General features: G+C 41.8%; 2 non-coding genes across 2 annotated transcripts; both read left to right on the forward strand.

The window, feature by feature from the left end:
- Nucleotides 1-16519: 16519 nt before the first annotated feature.
- Nucleotides 16520-16593, forward strand: trnat-agu (transfer RNA threonine (anticodon AGU)). The gene has a single exon. It is a non-coding gene; the product is annotated as a tRNA-Thr (tRNA).
- A 500-nt stretch (nt 16594-17093) lies between these two features.
- Nucleotides 17094-17167, forward strand: trnat-ugu (transfer RNA threonine (anticodon UGU)). Its single transcript has one exon. It is a non-coding gene; the product is annotated as a tRNA-Thr (tRNA).
- Nucleotides 17168-21537: the final 4370 nt, after the last annotated feature.

Consider the following 21537-nt stretch of genomic DNA (forward strand, 5'->3'; position numbering starts at 1 on the left):
GCTGACTTGTTGAGTCGCCGGCCATTTACCAGGACGTTAGAGGTTTGTGATGCTCTGAAGACAAAAGCTGAACACGTGACTTCTGAGACTATCCAGGAAACGTTTCGGTTGTCAGTGAATGTGCACAATCAGATGAGCGGAAGCAGTGTAGATTCCCAAGCTGGAGATTTGAGGACAGTCAGTAGTGAAGGGGTGAAAGCTGTCTTCGAGTCCTGTCTTACCTGGGAAGCTGGCAGTCCAGTTCATAGAGTCCATCTGGCGCAGAACAGTCATTGTGTCCACGGAGGCGTCAGTACTCTTCCAGTTTTCTCTATGGATGAGATACGCAGGAGGCAGAGTGCAGATCCCACTGTATTGCGTGTTGTGTTCTTTGTTGACAGGAAAAGGAGACCATCACGTAGAGAGAGGGACAATGAAACTGCACCAGTAATGCGACTACTAAAGCATTGGGAGAAGCTTGAGGTAAAGGACGGAGTGCTCTATCGCAGGTCCAAAGATAGGGTTGGTAAAGTCAGGTACCAGCTTGTGGTTCCACAGACGTTGAGAACTGTTGTGCTGAGAGGAACTCATGATGATGCAGGCCATCAAGGCCAGAGTAGGACACTTCACCTTGTCCGTCAGAGGTTTTTTTGGTCTGGGATGGACACAGATGTCAAGAGGTATGTCTCGCACTGTAAAAGATGCGTGGTTGGGAAGACTCAGGAACCGGAGGCCAGAGCTCCACTGGAGTCTATCAGGACGAGTGCACCTCTTGAACTTGTGTGTATAGACTTCTGGTCTGCAGAAGGGATGCATGGAGAGAGTGTTGATGTCCTTGTGGTTACAGACCATTTCACAAAGCTAGCCCATGCGTTCCCCTGTCCCAACCAGACAGCTAGAGTCGTGGCTCAGAAATTGTGGAACAACTTTTTCTGTGTGTATGGATTCCCACAGAGAATACACTCTGACAAAGGTGCAAATTTTGAGAGCAAATTGATTGCTGAGTTGTTGCTGGTGTCTGGTGTTGATAAGTCCCATACTACACCGTACCATCCCATGGGCAATGGACAGACAGAAAGATTTAATCACACCCTGGGAAACATGATCCGCTCTTTACCTCCTCGAGTGAAAGAAAGATGGCCACAAATGATCCAGACGCTCACGTTTTCCTACAATTGTACTACCCATGAAACAACAGGGTTTGCGCCGTTCTACTTGATGTTTGGAAGGATTCCTAGGTTACCTGTAGACGTCATGTTTGGGAGTGCTCTGAGAGATGAGGACGTTCAGACTTATGATGAGTATGTGAAGTCCCTTCAGAACGATCTCAGGGAAGCTGTACAGGTTGCTAAGGGTAACACTAGGGACGCGCAGAAAAGACAGACAGAAGGGTATAATAAAAGGTCTAAAGGTGTTCCTCTGGAGGTTGGTGATCATGTCCTCCTGGCAAATAAGAAGGAAAGAGGAAAGGGAAAGTTGGCGGATAAGTGGAACTCAGCAGTTCATGTAGTGACTTGGAAAGATTCATCGTTGCCCATTTACAGGGTTGAGAATCCCACTACGAAGAACAGCAAAGTGGTTCATCGTAATTTCCTCCTGCCAGTTAATTTCCTTCCTTTGGAAGAGCCGGACAGTGGAACTACAGTTCCATCTGAGGTGTCAGGAGAGGAAATGTATGGAACAAAGGACAGAAGCGAAAGATCTTTGTTCAGTTCGGATAGAGAGTCCAGGAACAGTAGAACTGCTGTATGGATTCTACAAGGTGGAGGCCGCAAAGTATCACGGAGTACTGTGGAAGGTACTGTGAAAGAGAGGATCAGAGGACACGTCACAGAGTTGGGAAAATCAGACGGTGTGTGTCAGCCTAGAGAGGAGAATCTTCCTTCCGGGAGTGGGTGTGAGCACACTGAAGGTTCTGGTGATGGATGTGACGCAAGGGGAGTGACCTCTGACAGTGAACAGTCTGACGCTGACGGTAGTGTACATGGATGGGAACCAGATCCAGTGTGCACCAGTAATGGGGAAAGGTCCCGAGAATCTGTGAGCAACCAGAGTGTTCGGGCTGCGTCAGTTGCTGTGTTAAATGATGCCAGTTCAAGGAGTAGATCAGTCGGAAGCTCTAAGTGTAAAGGCTCGAGTTGTGTACGTTCACAGGGGAAATCTCCAGGAACAAAGCCTACAGTAGACACTGCCTTGATACCAGGTGAAGGAGCAGTGAGAACCAGGGCAGGAAGGCTGGTGAGGCCTGTGAGACGCCTGCTTGAGTGTATGAGCATAATAATGACTGAATCAGGACAGAAAGATCCTTGGGCAGAGTTGCTTAAAATTTTAGCAAATTTTATAGAGGGTTCAACTGATGTTTAAAGTTGAATTTCAGGAGATAATTCAAGGTTGGACCTGAGTGAGCTTTAATAGGGGTTGAGAAGTACTTAATTTGGGGTTGTATGGTAATATGTATAAGGGCATATTTCTACCTAGCAATGTCTCTTTGCTATTCCTTTGAATGACTTGAGTCAGGGGGCCCCTTGTTAAGGAAAGTGTCTCACCCACGGTCTTAAAGTTTGCTGAAAGTAAGGAGGGGAGAGTGTAGTGTTTTGATTTTGACCATTCCAGCAAACTATTTGTTTAATGAATAGATTATAATTATTTCGTTCTTTATTTTCATTTCTTTCTATAAGTAATATTATTTGCAACCTTATGAGAGTATGTGAAGGATATGTATTTTTGTTTTAAATTAATGTATTAAGTTTTGTGTCATGTGATGTCACTTCCTGTTGTCGAGTTGGCCAATCGCGTCCCGCTCAAGTCAGAACAGCTTCGGACTTGAGCGAGACAGGTACATTGTGAATGTGCTCCGTGACATAGTGTTAAAATATTTAAGATTGAGTCAAAATGTTAAGTGATATCCGTGGATGATTTGTTTTAATGCTGGATTGAGTCGAACAGTGGATTCGTTTAGTATTATTTTTTCATTATATCGTGAGTTTTGTGTTTGTGAGCTGTTAATGGCTTGGTTCAAGTTGCCGCCGCGCCATTTTTTAATTTTCTACTGACCTTTGTTTCTTAGATAAAATTAAAAAGGTGGATTACGTTCTTAAAAAACATCGTGCAGTTAAATTTGTAAAAAGTATATTGTCATTTTATGTTTGTGTGGATTTGTAGACGTATTATCTTTTGAGTTGTTAATTGGTTGCAGTTATCGTGTTAATGGGGACAGCGGTTCACTATTCTCTCTTCTTTCGACTTTCACAGATCAAAGAATTGAGAGTGTGTTTGCGTGGTGTTAATCCCCCTTTAATAAACTGCAGGTATGAGATCCCAGTAAAATAATTACCACTATACGATCATATGTTATTGTAATGTTAAGTTAGAACAGTTTTCTGTATTTTCAAAGTGTGAAACTACAGTATAGTACGTTCGTTATTTTCACGATACGGTTATCAGATTGAATTGTGTGTGTGATACCTGACATGTGTAAGAAAGAAAGTGAGTGAGACCAGATGTATTTATTATTTAGTGTAGTCAGAACAGCTTCGGACTTGAGCGAGACAGATCAAAGAATTGAGAGTGTGTTTGCGTGGTGTTAATCCCTGTCCTGTCTTTAATAAACTGCAGACGTGGGCCACCGAAGCCAGTGGTGTCGTGGAGTTCTTTGTGGCGTGAAACGAAGTGCGCTACACAACCATGGGCTGGATAGCGCTGTGGTACCCAACCTGGCTCTGTGCCCTTCTTCTTTCATCTGCCCGGGCAGTGCCAGTTTGCCTGTAGTCGTCCTGGAGACACTTCGTCTTCCCTTGGCGTACTCTCAAGACTCTGAGACAAGCACAATTTAAGTTAAATGCTTATTAAAATACTTATTTTAAATACATGCCTCAGAAATTGATCATCCCTGATTGTGCATTACCTTCATGTTGCCTTGAAACTTTTGTTTTCTTTATTGTAGCCCTCTTGTAAGACATGTTGTCAATGTTAACTTTACTCCTCTGTAAGTATTATAATGTACTATACACTGTGCAGTTGAAAAAAATAACTGGCAATGCACCGAGACTGAAAATGCACAAAGATGGCAGCATGAGACGATTACACAGGTTTACCTGAGCTGTGCACTGGACCTGGTTGTACAAGAGGCAGAGATTGTTCAAATAGTTCTGAGGAACAATCACATAGGACTATGGGAAATACAGACAGCTGTAACTGAAAACACCACAATGTACAACTAACAGTCAGCATTTGTTTTTAAATGATCATTTTAAATGAATGACGTTATATATACCAAACTATCTATTCTTATAAATATTTAGGTTAGAGTTGTGCGTAAGGACAAGTCAATGCAGGCCGCAACATGTGTGCCCCCATATATAATAGGTATAAAAAGACCCCTGTCTACATATGTCACACACAGCATCATTATGGTGTAAAGTATTTAGCTTTGTTTGAGGACGTTGTGTGTGGCCAAATATGAAAAGAGGGAGTATTTACAGATCACAATGATTATTTTCCCAGTGATGATTTGTGGCTTATCAGCTGTTTCAGTGCCAAGAGTGATTCTGATGGGATTGAGTGATGAATTGGCCAACAAGAACCGGCAGATAGATCAGGGATATCCCAGCCCATTCTGAGCTCCATTAATCCTTAGGCTGTGGCTGGTTTTATCCGACTGTCAAGACAGTGTTTTAAGATTCTCTAGTTTGGATGTTTGGACCAACATTACAGTGGAATTTGCAACAGTGTCCAGCTCCCCTAATGCTGTCCGTGCTCTTGTCTGCACGCAAACACATGGCAATTAACACCAGAACTACTGAGCTTTTCATTTTCTGGTGGGCTGGGCCGGTGGCTCCCCATCCGGTGTCCTCTGGTGGGTTCCCTCATGCGGGGGGGCTGTTGTCCTGGTGCTGAAATATATGGAATTGAAATACTGCCCATCTCTTTACAAAAGCAATTTCAATCTCTGATGCTAGAACTACTAAGCCTGCGCAAATCTGCGTAAATTCCCTTGAACTACTAAACCTGCGCAGATTTGTTCAGGTCTTCAGCTCCATTGTCCTCCTGCTTTTGTTGAGCAAACACACTAATTACCTGTGAATCCTGGCACATTTGCATTTATTTACTCAGACTCCTAGTTCAAATACAAGGCAGTCCAAACCTATGTGTGTGACATGGAAACCTTCACAAAAGCCTGTGATATCTATACAATATATCCCACACACTGACTGACCTGCAAATAAGAAAGACTCACATTCACAAAATACATGCAAATTAGTGCTGTCAAACGATTAAAATTTTAAATCAGATTAATCACAGGGTTTCTGTGGATTAATTTCGATTAATCACTATCAAATATCATTCATTTTTAATCTTAACTGCATTTCATTTTGCATGACCAAACAGACTCAAGAAAAAGGGAATATATATGCACTTAACATGTTTATAGAACATCCTGAACATGAGTCGGATGCAATCAATCTGCCACAGAAATGCAATACCATGGACCCATATCAAAAAGCAATCTTTTTTGCAACACGTCCACAGATAAGTTGGACAATATAGTGTGTGCGACCGATTTAATGAGTCACAAATGAGAAGTAGTGCTTAAACAGTATAGAACTACAACTTTCCCTTCTGTTGATAAAGGGCACAGCCATCTTGGATTCTGAACTCGGGATCCTCTGTGCTGCTCTGAGATATTTCTCGGATCTCCGAGAAACGGGAGTGCACGTTGTCACTTCCGGCTTCAAAACTCGGAATTCGACTCGGAATACGAGTTCCCAGGGCAAATGGAACGCACCAGAACTGCCCAAAATGGGTTGACAGAGACATTTCTGGGATTTTGAGTCATTCTGCGCTGCAGATGGGTTAATTGCATTAAAAATTTTAATCAGATTAATCATGATGATGGATTAATCCACGTTAACCCGTTAATTTTGACAGCCCTAATGCAAACACAAGTCTGTTTTATTTACAAAAAATAGAGTGAAAATAGAATAAAAAGTTGCTAATAAAATGAAATGAATAGAATGAAAACATGCTAAGACATCAGTCTCCAATGTATGTTTGTACACAAATGTAAAAAAAAAATTGTATCAGTCCCTCAGTTCCAGGTTCATCTCTTCATCATCTTTCTGCCTTTTCTCTCAGTGGTTACTTTCCCACACAGTCTGTCTGTCTGTTTAGGTCCGTGTTTGCAGCGTTTGCAGACCCAGTGACCATCGTCCCTGCATTTGGCGCAGGTGAATTTGTGAGACTTTACACAGGTAAACCTGCTGCGATTTCTGTTGCAGCTCTCTTGTACTTGGCACTGAGTTGTCTGTACAGGTCCTGGCACAGCAGCAGCAAACGCTGCAGCAGCGTTCCTCTCTGTCTCCATTGCCTTTTGCTGCATGAATCGGCAACGGAGTTCCTTGGCTAGAAGACTCAGAAACAATCTTCTTTTTCCTTTCCACCCTGTGCATGCCTTGTACAGAACGTAGGCATTCACCGCCGCCAGGTCCAGCATGTTGTAAAATACAGCTACTGGCCACCTGCGTGTTGCTGCTCATACTGAATACATGCGCGCCGATGGAGGAAGTTCACGGCGAACTTTATTCACCGTGTCCAGTAGAGTTGCACTGAAGCAGTCTGTGTGACTCTGTAGTCTGTAGTTCTACCATCAGAGGTTGAAACTGCTTTTGTAAAGAGATGGGCAGTATTTCAATTCCATATATTTCAGCACCAGGACAACAGCCCCTCCCCCCACCACCCCTGCATGAGGGACCCCACCAGAGGACACCAGACGGGGAGCCACCGGCCCAGCCCACAACCCCCAGCCCCGTCACGAGCTGGACCCAGAACCAAGAAGGCCCAGCCAGACACCCGCCCCCCCCACAGGCCCCCATCACCCCCCCGCTCAGTGTGTGTGTAAGGTGTGTACATGTGGGTGTGTGTGATTGAGTGTGTGAACTGAAGTGTGTGCAAACTAAAAACTGTGGTGCATAAAAAGGGGGGGGGAGGTCCGGGCAGGGGCTCCACCGCTGGCCGGATCCCATACGCCCCCTCCCAGGTGTATCGAGGCCGGAGTGGCGAAGCCCCACTACCCCCAACAACACTATGATGAAATTAATTATTGGGCTCCAAGTGTATTCAAATTCTGTCAGTCGATTTTTTGTACAGGCAGACATTCTCTCAATAGAAAATTATGGTTAATTTCTCTTTTGACTTCCAGTTCACGAGGATTGTTTATTTGCCGATGGTTAGGACAGTGAGGAGCATGTGCGATGTTTCTTTTTTGCCCATATGCAGAGCTGGCCCAAGGCATAAGCGAACTAAGCGGCTGCTTAGGGTCCCGTGGCCACCAGGGGGCCCCCAAGAGTACATGAAATTACATCGGTTTTTTATTTTTATTTTTTTCATTTATATATGTTTAATATTTCAGCTGATATCATATTGGTAATGAAATGCATTATTCAATTAAAAAAACAACGCAATATTATTTTAACTAGCTGCTGCAGGATGCATGCACAGTTGGAGTATGACAGCCATACGATGCCTGAGGTAAGTTAACTTAAATTCATTGAAGAAGCAGCGTCACTGCAGCAAAACAACTAATAATGTCACAAAAAAGGACATATCTTTCTGGTGCAGAGAAAAGAAAACGGAAGAAATCAGAGGAAGAGAAAAAACAGCAAGATAAAGGTAAGATAAAAAAAATGAGTATAAACTAAACGAGGCTAAATTGCAAGCTAATGTTACTTCTTCCGCTTAAGCGATCACCAGCGGCAGCTAACAGCTCGTCAATTCATGCAAAGGATGAGACGGACAAAAATTACCGATGCATAATAAAAAATAAGCTTCTGTTTTATAACTTTGGTACTGATAACAGTTTAACATTACTTACACTGGACTGGCCTACGTTTGTGTTATTATATCATTATGTCTTAATGTTTTAGGTGTACAGATGGCTTGCTGCAGCGCCATATAGGTTGATGTTAAAATAACTGTTGTTTGTTGTTATTGTTGTTGAAATAGCTTTTCTGTTAAAATAACATTCTGTTCATTCAACTATACTCTTATGAAACTTTTTAGGAGCACTGTTGAAATATTTTGGAGGTGGGGCACAACCAATGCCATCTGCCTCAAGTACCAGTGCTACAGCTGATGATGATATTTAAAACAATCCTAGATCAATTTGTTTATACCTTTTTTGTTGTTCATTTGTTTGTTTTTGGCAGACAGCATCACCTTTCAGTATGAAATCTAACATGGCTACATTTATTTTATATTACTATATTTTTATAATAATAATTATTATTTTTATCTTTAATAAGGTATATCCTCTGCAGGTGAGGAGCACTCACCAGCACCTTTATCCACTGATCCTACAGTTCCTTCTACGTCTGTCTCAACCTCAGTGGAGGTGGCAGGTAAGTTAGTAGCACTGTGTGTTTGCTCAGTTTACTGTAGAATATCCTGTGATTAATATTTCTAAATATAATTTTTAATTTAATTTCCATATAGATCATTCTAGTTCTGTGGCCATTGGGATCAATGTCACATCTACTCCCTCAGCTACTTCCAGCCTACACCATGGATCAGCAGCTCCTCCAGTTGACCCAGCTGAGTGGTCATCTATCCTGTCTGACTCTGAAAGGACTGATCTTGTAAGTAGAGGACCATTGCCTATAAAGGAAAACTTCACATTCCCTAAAAAACCTGATGGTCGAAGCTTCCACTACCACTACACATACAGACAGCTAATTAATGGAGAAAAAATCAAGCGGAGCTGGCTTACTTATTCAAAAACAAATGATGCAGTCTACTGCTTCTGCTGCAAATTGTTCTCCAAGAAGTCCACAAAACTGGCAACAGAGGGACAACAGGATTGGGTCAATATAGGTGCACTACTGAAACAGCATGAAATAGCCTTGATCACTGCAAAAACATGGTGAAATGGAAGGATTTTGCACTGAAATGGCCCTCTTGGAGGCAGAAAAGAACCGTTGGAGAGATGTTCTCACACGCCTAATCAGTATTATTCAGTCCTTGGCAGAAAGAAATCTAGCATTCAGGGGATCTGTTGATACATTACATCAGGAAAACAATGGGAACTTTCTGAAAGAAGTGGAACTGTTAGCTAAATTTGATCCTGTTTTGAGAGATCACGTGAGACGAATTGACAGTGGAGCACAGCATATCACATACTTAGGGAAAACTATCCAAAATGAGCTGATAAGCTGTGTCAGTGACAAAATACTGGACACAATGGTGGCGAAATCAAAGATTCAAAATATTATGCCATAATATTGGATTGCACCCAAGATGTTAGTCACCAAGAACAGATGTCTGTTGTTGTGCGCATTGTAAGTCTTGGCAAAACACCAGAGATAAAGGAACACTTCTTGGGATTTCTAATAGCTCCTGGATCTACTGGTCTAGGCTTGTCCACACTAATTCTTAAAAGGCTTGAAGAATTGAACATCCCTTTCCAGGACTGTAGGGGACAATCTTACGATTGTGCAGGCTAGGCTGTTAGAAAAAAATCCACGTGCTTTTTATGTGCCTTGTGGAGCACATACATTAAATCTGATGGTTTCAGATGCTGCTAAAGCATCCAAGGATGCCACTTGTTTTTTTTGGAAATGTGGAAAAACTTTACAGACTCTTCTCAGGGTCTCCTCAAAGATGGGCCATCTTGCAGAAGTATGTGGATGTCACACTAAAATCTTGGAGTGAAACGCGATGGTAGAGCCGGGTGAACAGTATTGAACATTTACGCTACCAAGCAGGCAAGGTGAGAGAAGCTTTGTTGGAGGTCAGAGAACAGACTAAAGACTCCACAGTGAAAGTTGAGGCCAACAGTCTTGCTGAAGAAATTGGTTCATTTAGATTTCAGATTTGTTGTGTCATCTGGTATAAGAACATAAGAACATAAGAAATTTACAAACGAGAGGAGGCCATTCGGCCAATCAAGCTCGTTTGGGGAGAACTTAACTAATAGCTCAGAGTTGTTAAAATCTTATCTAGCTCTGAATTAAAGGAACCCATGGTTTTAGCTTCCGCTACACTAGCAGGAAGACTATTCCATACTCTAACTACACGCTGTAAAGAAGTGCTTCTTCAAATTTGTTTTAAAATGTTCTCCCGCTAATTTCCACTTATGGCCACGAGTTCTAGTATTTAGACTAATATTGAAATAGTCATTTGGCTGAACAGCATCCAGACCCATTAGAATCCTATAGACCTGAATCATATCCCCCCTTAGTCTCCTTTGCTCAAGGCTAAACAGATTCAGTTCCGCTAACCTTTCCTCATAAGACATTCCTCTAAGACCAGGAATCATTCTCGTAGCTCTTCGTTGCACCTTTTCTAAGGCAGCAATGTCCTTCTTGAGGTATGGTGACCAAACCTGCACACAGTATTCTAGGTGGGGTCTTACGAAGGAATTATATAAGTGTAACATCACCTCCCTTGACTTAAACTCCACACACCTAGAGATATACCCCAACATCCTATTGGCCTTTTTTATTGCTTCCCCGCACTGGCGAGAATGAGACATGGAAGCATCAACATACACACCAAGGTCTTTCTCATAATCAGCTACCTTTATTTCAGTAGGTCCCATAAAATACCTGTACTTTATATTTCTGCTCCCTGCATGGATTACCTTACATTTATCTTTGTTAAATTTCATCTGTCAAGTATCAGCCCATTCGCTAATTAAATCCAGATCCCATTGAAGCCTCTCTGCTGCTAGATCAGTATCTGTTACACCGCCCACCTTGGTGTCGTCTGCAAATTTAACCAGTTTACTGTATGTATTTGTGTCAATATCATTAATGTAAATTAGGAACAATAGTGGTCCTAAAATTGAACCCTGCGGTACCCCACTATGAACGGAGGCCCACTGTGACATTGTGCCTCTAATAACTACTCGCTGCTTCCTGTCAGTTAGCCAGTTTTCGATCCAAGCTCCCACAGTTCCTAAAATCCCTGCAACTTTAAGCTTTAGCAAGAGCCAACCAGACGCTGCCATGTGCATAGCAGACGCTGACTGATTACAGTACAGGAGTCTATGACTCAAGGCGTGTGAGTACACTATGTCAGTGTTTTCTCGAAAAATGTTGTCCACACAATAGTCTTGGGCCCATACCTTACTTTCCTTAAGTAGTAGATCACTGAAGTTTCAGCAGATTCTCATTATCTCAATTGCCACCATCACGATCCACTGAGTGAAGAAGCAGGGGAGTCTTGACTGACTGACATAATGAAGAGTGTACAATCGGCTAGAATCTAAAAATTTTATGCTGTCAGGCTACTAGTTGTAGTACTTGGACAATCCCTGAAGTAAGAGGTGCAATTCTTACCAGGGGGTGCTGTGGCTTAGTTGGTTATTTTACAATAAGTCACTAAAAGAGTAAAGAAAAGTTATGTGAAATGAAAAGAAAAACTGTACAAAAAAGCAATATGAAATGAATGAGTGTGTGAATGTGAAAAGAATGTGGAATGAAAATGAAATGTAAAGACAAGCAATGTTAAATGAACAGAAAATATGCAAATAAGCCTTTAAATAAATGCTCTTCATATATACCCTTTTGCGTTTTCATTTAGGCTATGAATGTTCACAGCATGTCAATATCAACAAAGGTAGGCCTATCATTGGCTTTATGAACAGCTGCACTACTTCCTGAACTTCAGCCAGCTCCTTTGTTTCCTGTCTGCCATTATTGGACAAACTGATCACCTGGATTAATCAGTTTGTCCAGTAATGGCAGACAGGAAACAAAGGAGCTGCCTGAAGTTCAGGAAGTAGCGGGCGCCGGAAAATTTCCCTTATTTTCAAATCCAAAACTTGACAGGTATGCTCTTCGGACACTAAAATTAACCTCGAATTTAACCATGTTATGATCACTACCGTACAATGGGTCTAAAACCTCTAATTTTCCAATCCTATCCTGGTTATTAGAGAAAACAAGATCAAGAAGGGCTTCTCCCCTGGTAGGAGTATTAACAAACTGAGTAAAAAAACAATCCTGTACTAATTCCACCATCTCAAGTTCATTTACAGAAGAGCCAGAGACTGTGTCCCACTGTATCCCCGGTAAATTAAAATCACCCATAACCACCACATCATTTTTATTACTCATAATCCTGATATCATCATATAACATTCTGCTTTCCTCTACAGCTACATTAGGTGCTCTATAACAAGCCCCGACAATTAGGCCATTTGAATCTTTAGCATCAAGTTTGATCCATACAGCTTCTGAATTTTTATTTTTATCAGTGAGTTCCCTTGCCTGCAAGTTTTCTTTTACGTATACTGCAACACCACCTCCCTTCTTGCCTATCCGGTCTCTACGGAACAACGTATAACCATCCATATTATATTCATCACCATCATTGTCACTCATCCATGTTTCAGTTATTCCTATAATGTCATAATTGTCTGAAGAAATTAAAGCCTCTAAGTCATTAATTTTGTTTCTAATACTCCTAGCATTCAAATACAGACCACTAATGGTAGGCCTTTTACAGTTTCAAGGGAATTTACGCAGATTTGTGCAGGCTTAGTAGTTCTAGCATCAGAGATTGAAATTGCTTTTGTAAAGAGATGGGCAGTATTTCAATTCCATATATTTCAGCACCAGGACAACAGCCCCCCCGCATGAGGGAACCCACCAGAGGACACCGGATGGGGAGCCACCGGCCCAGCCCACCAGAAAATGAAAAGCTCAGTAATTCTGGTGTTAATTGCCATGTGTTTGCGTGCAGACAAGATCACGGACAGCATTAGGGGAGCTGGACACTGTTGCAAATTCCACTGTAATGTTGGTCCAAACATCCAAACTAGAGAATCTTAAAACACTGTCTTGACAGTCGGATAAAACCAGCCACAGCCTAAGGATTAATGGAGCTCAGAATGGGCTGGGATATCCCTGATCTATCTGCCGGTTCTTGTTGGCCAATTCATCACTCAATCCCATCAGAATCACTCTTGGCACTGAAACAGCTGATAAGCCACAAATCATCACTGGGAAAATAATCATTGTGATCTGTAAATACTCCCTCTTTTCATATTTGGCCACACACAACGTCCTCAAACAAAGCTAAATACTTTACACCATAATGATGCTATTATATATGGGGGCACACATGTTGCGGCCTGCATTGACTTGTCCTTACGCACAACTCTAACCTAAATATTTATAAGAATAGATAGTTTGGTATATATAGCGTCATTCATTTAAAATGATCATTTAAAAACAAATGCTGACTGTTAGTTGTACATTGTGGTGTTTTCAGTTACAGCTGTCTGTATTTCCCATAGTCCTATGTGATTGTTCCTCAGAACTATTTGAACAATCTCTGCCTCTTGTACAACCAGGTCCAGTGCACAGCTCAGGTAAACCTGTGCAATCGTCTCATGCTGCCATCTTTGTGCATTTTCAGTCTCGGTGCATTGCCAGTTATTTTTTTCAACCGCACAGTGTATAGTACATTATAATACTTACAGAGGATTAAAGTTAACATTGACAACATGTCTTACAAGAGGGCTACAATAAAGAAAACAAAAGTTTCAAGGCAACATGAAGGTAATGCACAATCAGGGATGATCAATTTCTGAGGCATGTATTTAAAATAAGTATTTTAATAAGCATTTAACTTAAATTGTGCTTGTCTCAGAGTCTTGAGAGTACGCCAAGGGAAGACGAAGTGTCTCCAGGACGACTACAGGCAAACTGGCACTGCCCGGGCAGATGAAAGAAGAAGGGCACAGAGCCAGGTTGGGTACCACAGCGCTATCCAGCCCATGGTTGCCGATGGTCACATTCCACCAGAACCCCCCAACACTGACTCCCCGGGGAACTTCCAAGCAGCAGAGCAGATCTCAACAAGCGAGGATCAAAGGAAAGGAAAGATCCTGGCAGGAAGAGGAAGATCTTGTGGCCAAAGGCTAAAAATTTAGAAGTTTGGAGAACAAATGTGTTACAAATGAAATAGCACATTAAGCCTGGGTCATTTCACAATTTTCATTACAGAGATATTTGTGAAACTCATATTTGAAATAAAAGTATGTGCTACAGCTTAATCATTTTTTTCATACGTTATTTTGTATTTTCAAAATGTCTTTATTGTAAACTGCACATCATGTTCCGCTGTGAGCACTATCCCCCGTACAGTAACTGTGTATAAGTAGCCTTTAACCTAGGCATAAAATACATTGTTTGTAAGTCGGTCTTAATGAAAGAGTACCAATTTCAGAGGGCATTAAGTTGAAAAATACACAGTGAAATATCTAATAATAATATATGAACATTCAAACACAGCATACTGTACAACTCAGTTTACAAATTAATTTTTTTTATTTCAAAGTACTGTTTAATTTCAGAGCCAAATGCCATGTGCCCATAAATATTTGAATTATTATTGTTTATTATTATAAATGCCGATTGCATTCCTGGAGCCTTCGATTTTGCATACACAGTGCCCTCTACAGGATCCTGTCGAAACAGCATCTCCTTCAACCTCATTCACAAAATGTGCGTTTTTTCACAAAACGTTTTTCTTTATAAATCCCAAAATCTTCCTATAAATGTGTGTATAAATTCTTCTCATCTTTTTCAGTCACACGGAGCCTTTATAAATGAGCTCCCCGATTAATCTGTTTACATGAAAACATCTTAATTGCATTAAGGCATTTAAACGTAGCCACCGAACAAAAGGTAACTTGGTGATTTAGCAAACTGCATGTTCCTCATCTCCTCTGTATGGACCATAGAGCTGTGTATCGGAGAGTCTGGCTACACGCTACGTTTCACGATACAGGGATTACAATTCAATACGCTGCTCTATTTTGCCGTTAAAAAAAATTCTGCTTTTAGGAAAACTTGTTATAGTATAAAGAGCACACCGCCAAATGCATGAAATCTGAGTAAAAGCATTTGATTTTTAACTCAATCAGAATAGAGGGATCTGCATTTGCATTTATCACAGTACCTATAACAATCCAGCATCGTAGGACTACAACTATTTCGGATTCAGCCAACGGGTAACGTTACTAGCCAGCAGCGTTGTGCAAATTACTGAAAAGTACTAGTTACCAATTACTTCATATGAAAGTAATTATAAGGGTGGGACTGGAGCGTGTGTCTGACTGAGGGGTCGCAGGCCGGGATCGCGAGCAGTTCCAACGTGTGGTGGATGCAGCACCGCGCTGCATCAGCGCCTGCTCCCCCGGCCTGACCTGTCCTGTATAATAACCTAATAAAAGAAAATAACAGCGGGCTAAAGGCTGCCTAGTGATCACATTAACATGGCGTCGCTGTTGAAATACATGGCGCAGACATCGGGGGAATATGGAACCAAATGTTTCTGCAACACAGAGATGTTTGCCGGTGGATTTTCAAGCATCGCGGAGACATAGTACCAATGCATTTGTGCTCTCTGGGTAGTTATAAATTATTTTAAACCAATTATTTTAGTGTTGCAGCTATGACAATGCCAGATAATACAACTGTCTAATTGTATTTATCACCATACCTATAATATCAGCCATTCATTGCGCCACGGTGAGGTCGGATGGCGTTACATCATAAACAGGAAATTAGGGGAACGTGCTGCCTTCGTCCATTAATATTTTCATGCAAGACAAAGCCAAAGAGCCCATTTAAATTTAAGTACTTTGCTTTTTTAAAAAATGTGATATGGTAATTAGTTACATTACTCCTTACAGACAAAAGCAGTGGAATTATACTAACGCGTTACTAGCAACACTGCTAGGCAGCCAGGTTTGCTAATGCTAACGCTAGCAGCGCAGCCTTATGCTACATCCTCTCGCAAGATAAGACAGCGTTACTGTCACTACCGAAAATGTTACACCAACCGTAAATGTAACTTCCGCTACTACGCATGCGCAGGCTTGCGACTTCTGGAAGGAGGCGTGCTATTTTTACGGCATCTTGTCACATCTCATCATCTGTTGATTTTTGATGAGAATGTCAACAGCGAGAGGAAAGAGATTTAACCGGATAATGATGGAGACCTTCAACTTTAAAAGATTTTATTTCACACAGGGCATTAATGTCTAATGTGCCTCAGAAGGAGCGACGTAAAATATGGCGTATGGCCATCAATTTTACAGTCAAAGGTGACATTACTTTAATGTTCTTCTCTATGTGCTAAATGAAATTAACATTATGTATTACACCCAGTTCGATGTGCTGTGAAGTTACTTAAGAGCAAAAGTGTCAGCTAGGCACTCCCACAACATGTCTTTGCTCACGCCATGGAGGCATTACAATAGTGCTGCTCGAGAAAATAGTTCAATACTGAAGTGTTTGCTAGAAGCCACACAGCTACCTTCTTCATTGGGCAGTGAACATGACAGAGGTGAACAGCAGTGGCCAGGAGAAAGAAAGTTATGGAGAAGAAAGAATTTGAAGCGGTTGTGTAGAGGAAGTGTTGACCAATTTCAACGGTTGGCAAGGATCATAGCCACGATCATGTAATTGTGAAATACATAACTGACAGACAAGGGTAGTGGTGGTCCTACTTTTTCCTGTCTCTTGGTGCTGTGGCTTAGTTGGTTATAGTGCCTGTCTAGTAAACAGGAGATCCTGGGTTCAAATCCCAGCAGTGCCTTGAATTTCACTGTAGGAAATGAAATGCTGTGAGCTTCTTGCCTTTTTTCCACTGAAGGCCGTCATTGTGGGAAGAAACTGTCAGAAGCAAATCATTTGCTCCAGGTGAGGCTTGAGTTCAGAATCTCAGCATGGCCCAACCAGACGCTGCCATGTGCATAGCACACGCTGACTGATTACAGTACAGGAGCCTCTGACTCAAGGTGTTTGAGTACACTATGTCAGTGTTTTCTCGAAAAATGTTGTCCACACAAAAATCTTGGGCCCATACCTTACTTTCCTTAAGTAGTAGACCACTGAGATCTGGTTGAAGTTTCAGCAGATTCTCATTATGTCAATTGCCACCATTACGATCTACTAATTGAAGAAGCAGGGGAGTCTTGACTGACTCAAATAATGAAGAGTGTACAATTGGCTTGCTTCTAAACATTTTCTGCTGTCACACTACTAACTTTAGTAGTTTGATAATCCCGGAAATGTGAGTTTCAACTTGTAATAGTGGGTGCTGTGGCTTAGTGGTTTAAAGCGCCTGCCTTGTAAACAGGAGATCCTGGGTCCAAATCCCAGCAGCACCTTGTTAATGTTGATGAATCTTTTGCCAAGAACAACCGTCATGTCTGCTGGAGGCATGGTAAGTGTAGACCTTGTATGTTAAGAGCAAAAGTGTCAGCTAGGCACTCGCACAACATGTCTTTGCTCACGCCATGGAGGCATTACAATAGTGCTGCTCGAGAAAATAGTTCAATACTGAAGTGTTTGCTAGAAGCCACGCAGCTACCTTCTTCATTGGGCAGTGAACATGACAGAGGTGAACAGCAGTGGCCTGGAGAGAGAAAGTTATGGAGAAGAAAGAATTTGAAGCGGTTGTGTAGAGGACGTGTTGACCAATTTCAACGGCTGGCAAGGATCATAGCCACGGTCTTGGAGTTGTAAAATACGTAACTGACAGACAAGGGCAGTGGTGGTCCTACTTTTTCCTGTCTCTTGGCACTGTGGCTTAGTTGGTGAATATTGGTGAATGAGGCCCAATGCTTGTAATGGTGAGGTGATCTTATTTATTGGGGAGTCTTTGTCTGTCTCTCTGCAGGCTGTCAGGCTGTAGAGTCACAGAAGAAGGCTGTTCTTCCCTGGCTTCAGCTCTGAGGTCAAACGCCTCACACCTGAGAGAGCTGGATCTGAGCTACAATCACCCAGGAGACTCAGGAGTGAAGCTGCTCTCTGCTGTACTGGAGGATCCCAGCTGTAAACTGGAGAAGCTGAAGTGAGTACAGAGTGTGAGTCTGACACGCTACAGATACTTATGCATGTATGTGAAGAAGTGGCACCAATAAATAAATGGATACAGCAGCACTATGTCATTCTGCATCTCCTATAGTGTGGACCAGAGTGGAGAGTGCAGGACCAGACCAGGCATACAGAAATGTAAGTGTGTTTGCATGTTTTTTTTTTTAATAATACCATTAATACTATGTTATGGTTGTATTCACACAATTGTTGTGATGAGTGTGTCTTTTTGCATTGTGTGTAGATGGATTTCCATGTTTGTCTTTAGGTGAGTTTCTGTGTGTCATTTTAGACAACATCCAAATGAGACAAATAAAACATCAAAATCATCACCAAAAACACTATCAATTCATTTAATTGTTTTAAAAAATATTTTTTTACAAATACTTTATAGCTGCTCATATTGTCTTTGTTTTTGTGTGGGAGTGTAAGATGGTTAAAATATATTCTGATGTAGTTGTACATCTTTAATTTCACAAGAAAAGAATTCTTTGCATTTGTTCTTTTTGCGCATGCCGTGAGTGTATGTGTTTTCTGTGCGAGATTCGTTAGTATTGTCCTAAGACGGCACCCATAGGCAGTGAGGACTCTCTCCTTCAGTGCAAAATGTGAATTTGCATTTTTACAGGGTGCTTCTGGAACACTCCTTAAAGTGCATGTTTAAAATACGTATAATGTGCGTCGGCCCACTGGGCATTGCCTGGTAAGCCAGATGGCCAGCCCAGCCCTGGGCTAACACGAGGTGCAAATACATACTCAATTGATTGCATTGTGTTGATTACATTATAATGATTACATTGTAATGATTACATCATGGGTATTTGGCATGCTTTTTAATAATACCATAATGATTATATTCTTCGTTTCATAGTGCTAAATAATATTCCATAAGATAGATACTGAATCCAACCCCGACTGGCAAAAACCACTAAATTTATCTACATGCTGAGGGGTTAATTATACAATAATGCCAATACTAATTTACTAATGTCTAATAACACAGTGTTGAATATAATGCAGACACTGGACATGGGAACTGATACTGGGCTTGCAGGATGGGGCGATCTCACTTCATGAAGTTGGCAGAAATCAGGAATTGATAGCGAGAGAACAGGTCGAGATGACCTGTGCCAGAGGACAGGCTGAACTAATACTTTTTCTAATTTTTGCACAATATAAAAGGGGAGGGGGGACACGTACTTAATGGCTAACTAGAGTAAATGTCAATGTATGTGGTAGTCACGTAGGTGGAAAAGTACAGAAAAGGGGGGCCACACCCCAAAAGGCCTATAAAGACCTAGAGCCGACACCTATGGTTCGAGCTTCTTCCTGTACATGCTGAATGTATGTCAGATGGTTGCTCCTGGATTGCAATCTGTCAGAGAATAAGCTGGTGACTTGCAACTACTCCTCGACTGTGCAGTGAATCTCTTCTCATCAACGGACCTGGCGGAGTTCTGACTCCAACAATGCATAATTATTAATAATAGACGTGTAAGAATATGCACAGCCATCCATTAAGCCATTCAATTCATTATCTATTGCAGGGATCGAATTTATCGACGGCAAAAGCCGCCGTGCCTTAGCAATTTGCCGTGCTGCCCTGAATATTTACAAGTTCTTGCCAGCAGATACTTGCAGTGCCCTCTTCCTCAGTTGCCTTTGTGCCCTATTGTGTATGTTTAGATCATAATAAAGTCAATAAACTTATGAAATCAAGAAGTTCTTCCGTTTTTTACTTCTCTGTCGCCATGTCCATGATGTCTGGGTTGATAAGCGCATCCCATAATTTTACGTTAGCCACGCCTCCATGGTTAAATTATTCAGAGCGGCTATTCTAGCCGATGCGTACCTCCCTCCGAAACTAATAGCAACATGTTCATAGAATAGGGAGGGTGAGAAGGTTTAGAAGTTCTTTTGAAAGTGAGGCTGTATTGGTGGTATTTTTGGCACGTGAACAATCATCGATTTACATCAACAAATACATGTTAAGGACCTGTTATAAGGCCACAAAGTTCCAATTAAAATGCCTACCAAAGATCGGGTGAAAAAAAGAAAGCAGGCTGAAATGACGGCCGCTGCTTCTAAGACCCTGAAAATAACCAAATTTTTTAGGTAATTTCGCTGGTTTTGCATGTCTATCCCAATCATACCGCATCTATTGTTATGGAAATTATCTGTCATTACTTGACGTTGTAATAATTTATAATAGACTGTAATAATTCATAGAAGATTGAAATAATTGATACCAGATGTGCATTGAATTGAAGTGAAAACAGAGAAGGAGTTAGAGCATAAACTGTACTGTCCTGCAGCTACTGTCACGGGACAGTTCGTAGTGGCTCGCGGAAGTGTTTGAGTGGCTCGAGACAGTTAGCGAGTGGCTCGCGACAGTGTTTGAGTGTCTCGGGACAGTGTTTGAGTGGCTCGGGACAGTTGGCGAGTTAGTTAGTTGGCTTGAATATGGTCACTCATGCATTATTTTGAAGTTCTGTTAGTCATGTTAGTGTCAATGTCTCAGTAAAAATAATGTTCATTAAATAAAAGTTTTTATCACTGACAATAGCTGGTTCTGTTTTTTTTCATAAAACATTTCGTCATTACTGAGTAGGTGAATGAAGGCAACAGCATCTTTTTTTCAATAGCTAGTCTAACACTATTTCACAGGGTGCTAATGCATTTATTTCCCTTGAAAATGTCAGAATGCTAAATATTTCATGCATCCGGCTATATACCTTTTTGCCTCAGTGCCCTGGCCAGTAATTCTTGATTGCTTTGGTGCCCTCCGAACCTACGGGAAAATGCCTTAGTGCCCTCCTATATTTGAGGGGATAAAAGGCAAACATTGCTGTGCCCCCCGAACAAAGTAATTCTACCCCTGTTATTGCAGATTAACATTCTCTACGGTGACTGTAGTCATTTATAATGTCTTTCAAGCTGCTGCCATATTTCTTACATCCACTGGACATCTTACATTTCACAGAACAAGCCATCCAGAAACAATGTGTCAACCATTCCTCGCCTTCAGTCCCCTGACCGTGGTCGGGAGACGCGAGGGGAGATGCTTCCTCCAGGGCCGAAGTTTATCCTCCTTCGGGGTTAACTCCCTTCACTTTTGTGGAGTAGTGAGGCAGGCAGAAATCAGCCGAGACACCGGAGAGTACTGAAGAGACGAGGCTTTAATGGCAGTACTGCACACTTCCAGGTACACGGCATAGGCTGTAGCCCGTTAGAACGCTGCTCCCGGTCCCCCCCCCTCTTCCCGTGACGCACACTCTCTCTTTTGTTTAATTTCGTTTTCTTTTTCCGCGCTTCCTTCTTGCGCATGCTCACACACATCACATACACTCCTCTCTGCACCCAGCCACACACAAGACGGCAATTCCCGCAACACTACCCCCACTCTGGATGGCAATTAAACAATAATTCCACTCCAGCATCGTAAGGCATAAAACCGGAACACAATCCCCTTTACCACTTGGAGCCCACAGGAGATAAAAGTGTTAGCCCTTACTGCATATAAGGTGAGGTATAGTATCAACTAGTGCACTTCAGTGGCAAAACGTTGGCTCGAGCAAGGTGTACATACATGTGCAAAACAAAGCATTTCAAGTGTTGCTAAGTAGGAAAGAAATAACACAATTGCAACTATTACATGGCG

Source organism: Paramormyrops kingsleyae, chromosome 25 (genome assembly GCF_048594095.1).
Source record: "Paramormyrops kingsleyae isolate MSU_618 chromosome 25, PKINGS_0.4, whole genome shotgun sequence".
Classification (NCBI taxonomy): domain Eukaryota; kingdom Metazoa; phylum Chordata; class Actinopteri; order Osteoglossiformes; family Mormyridae; genus Paramormyrops; species Paramormyrops kingsleyae.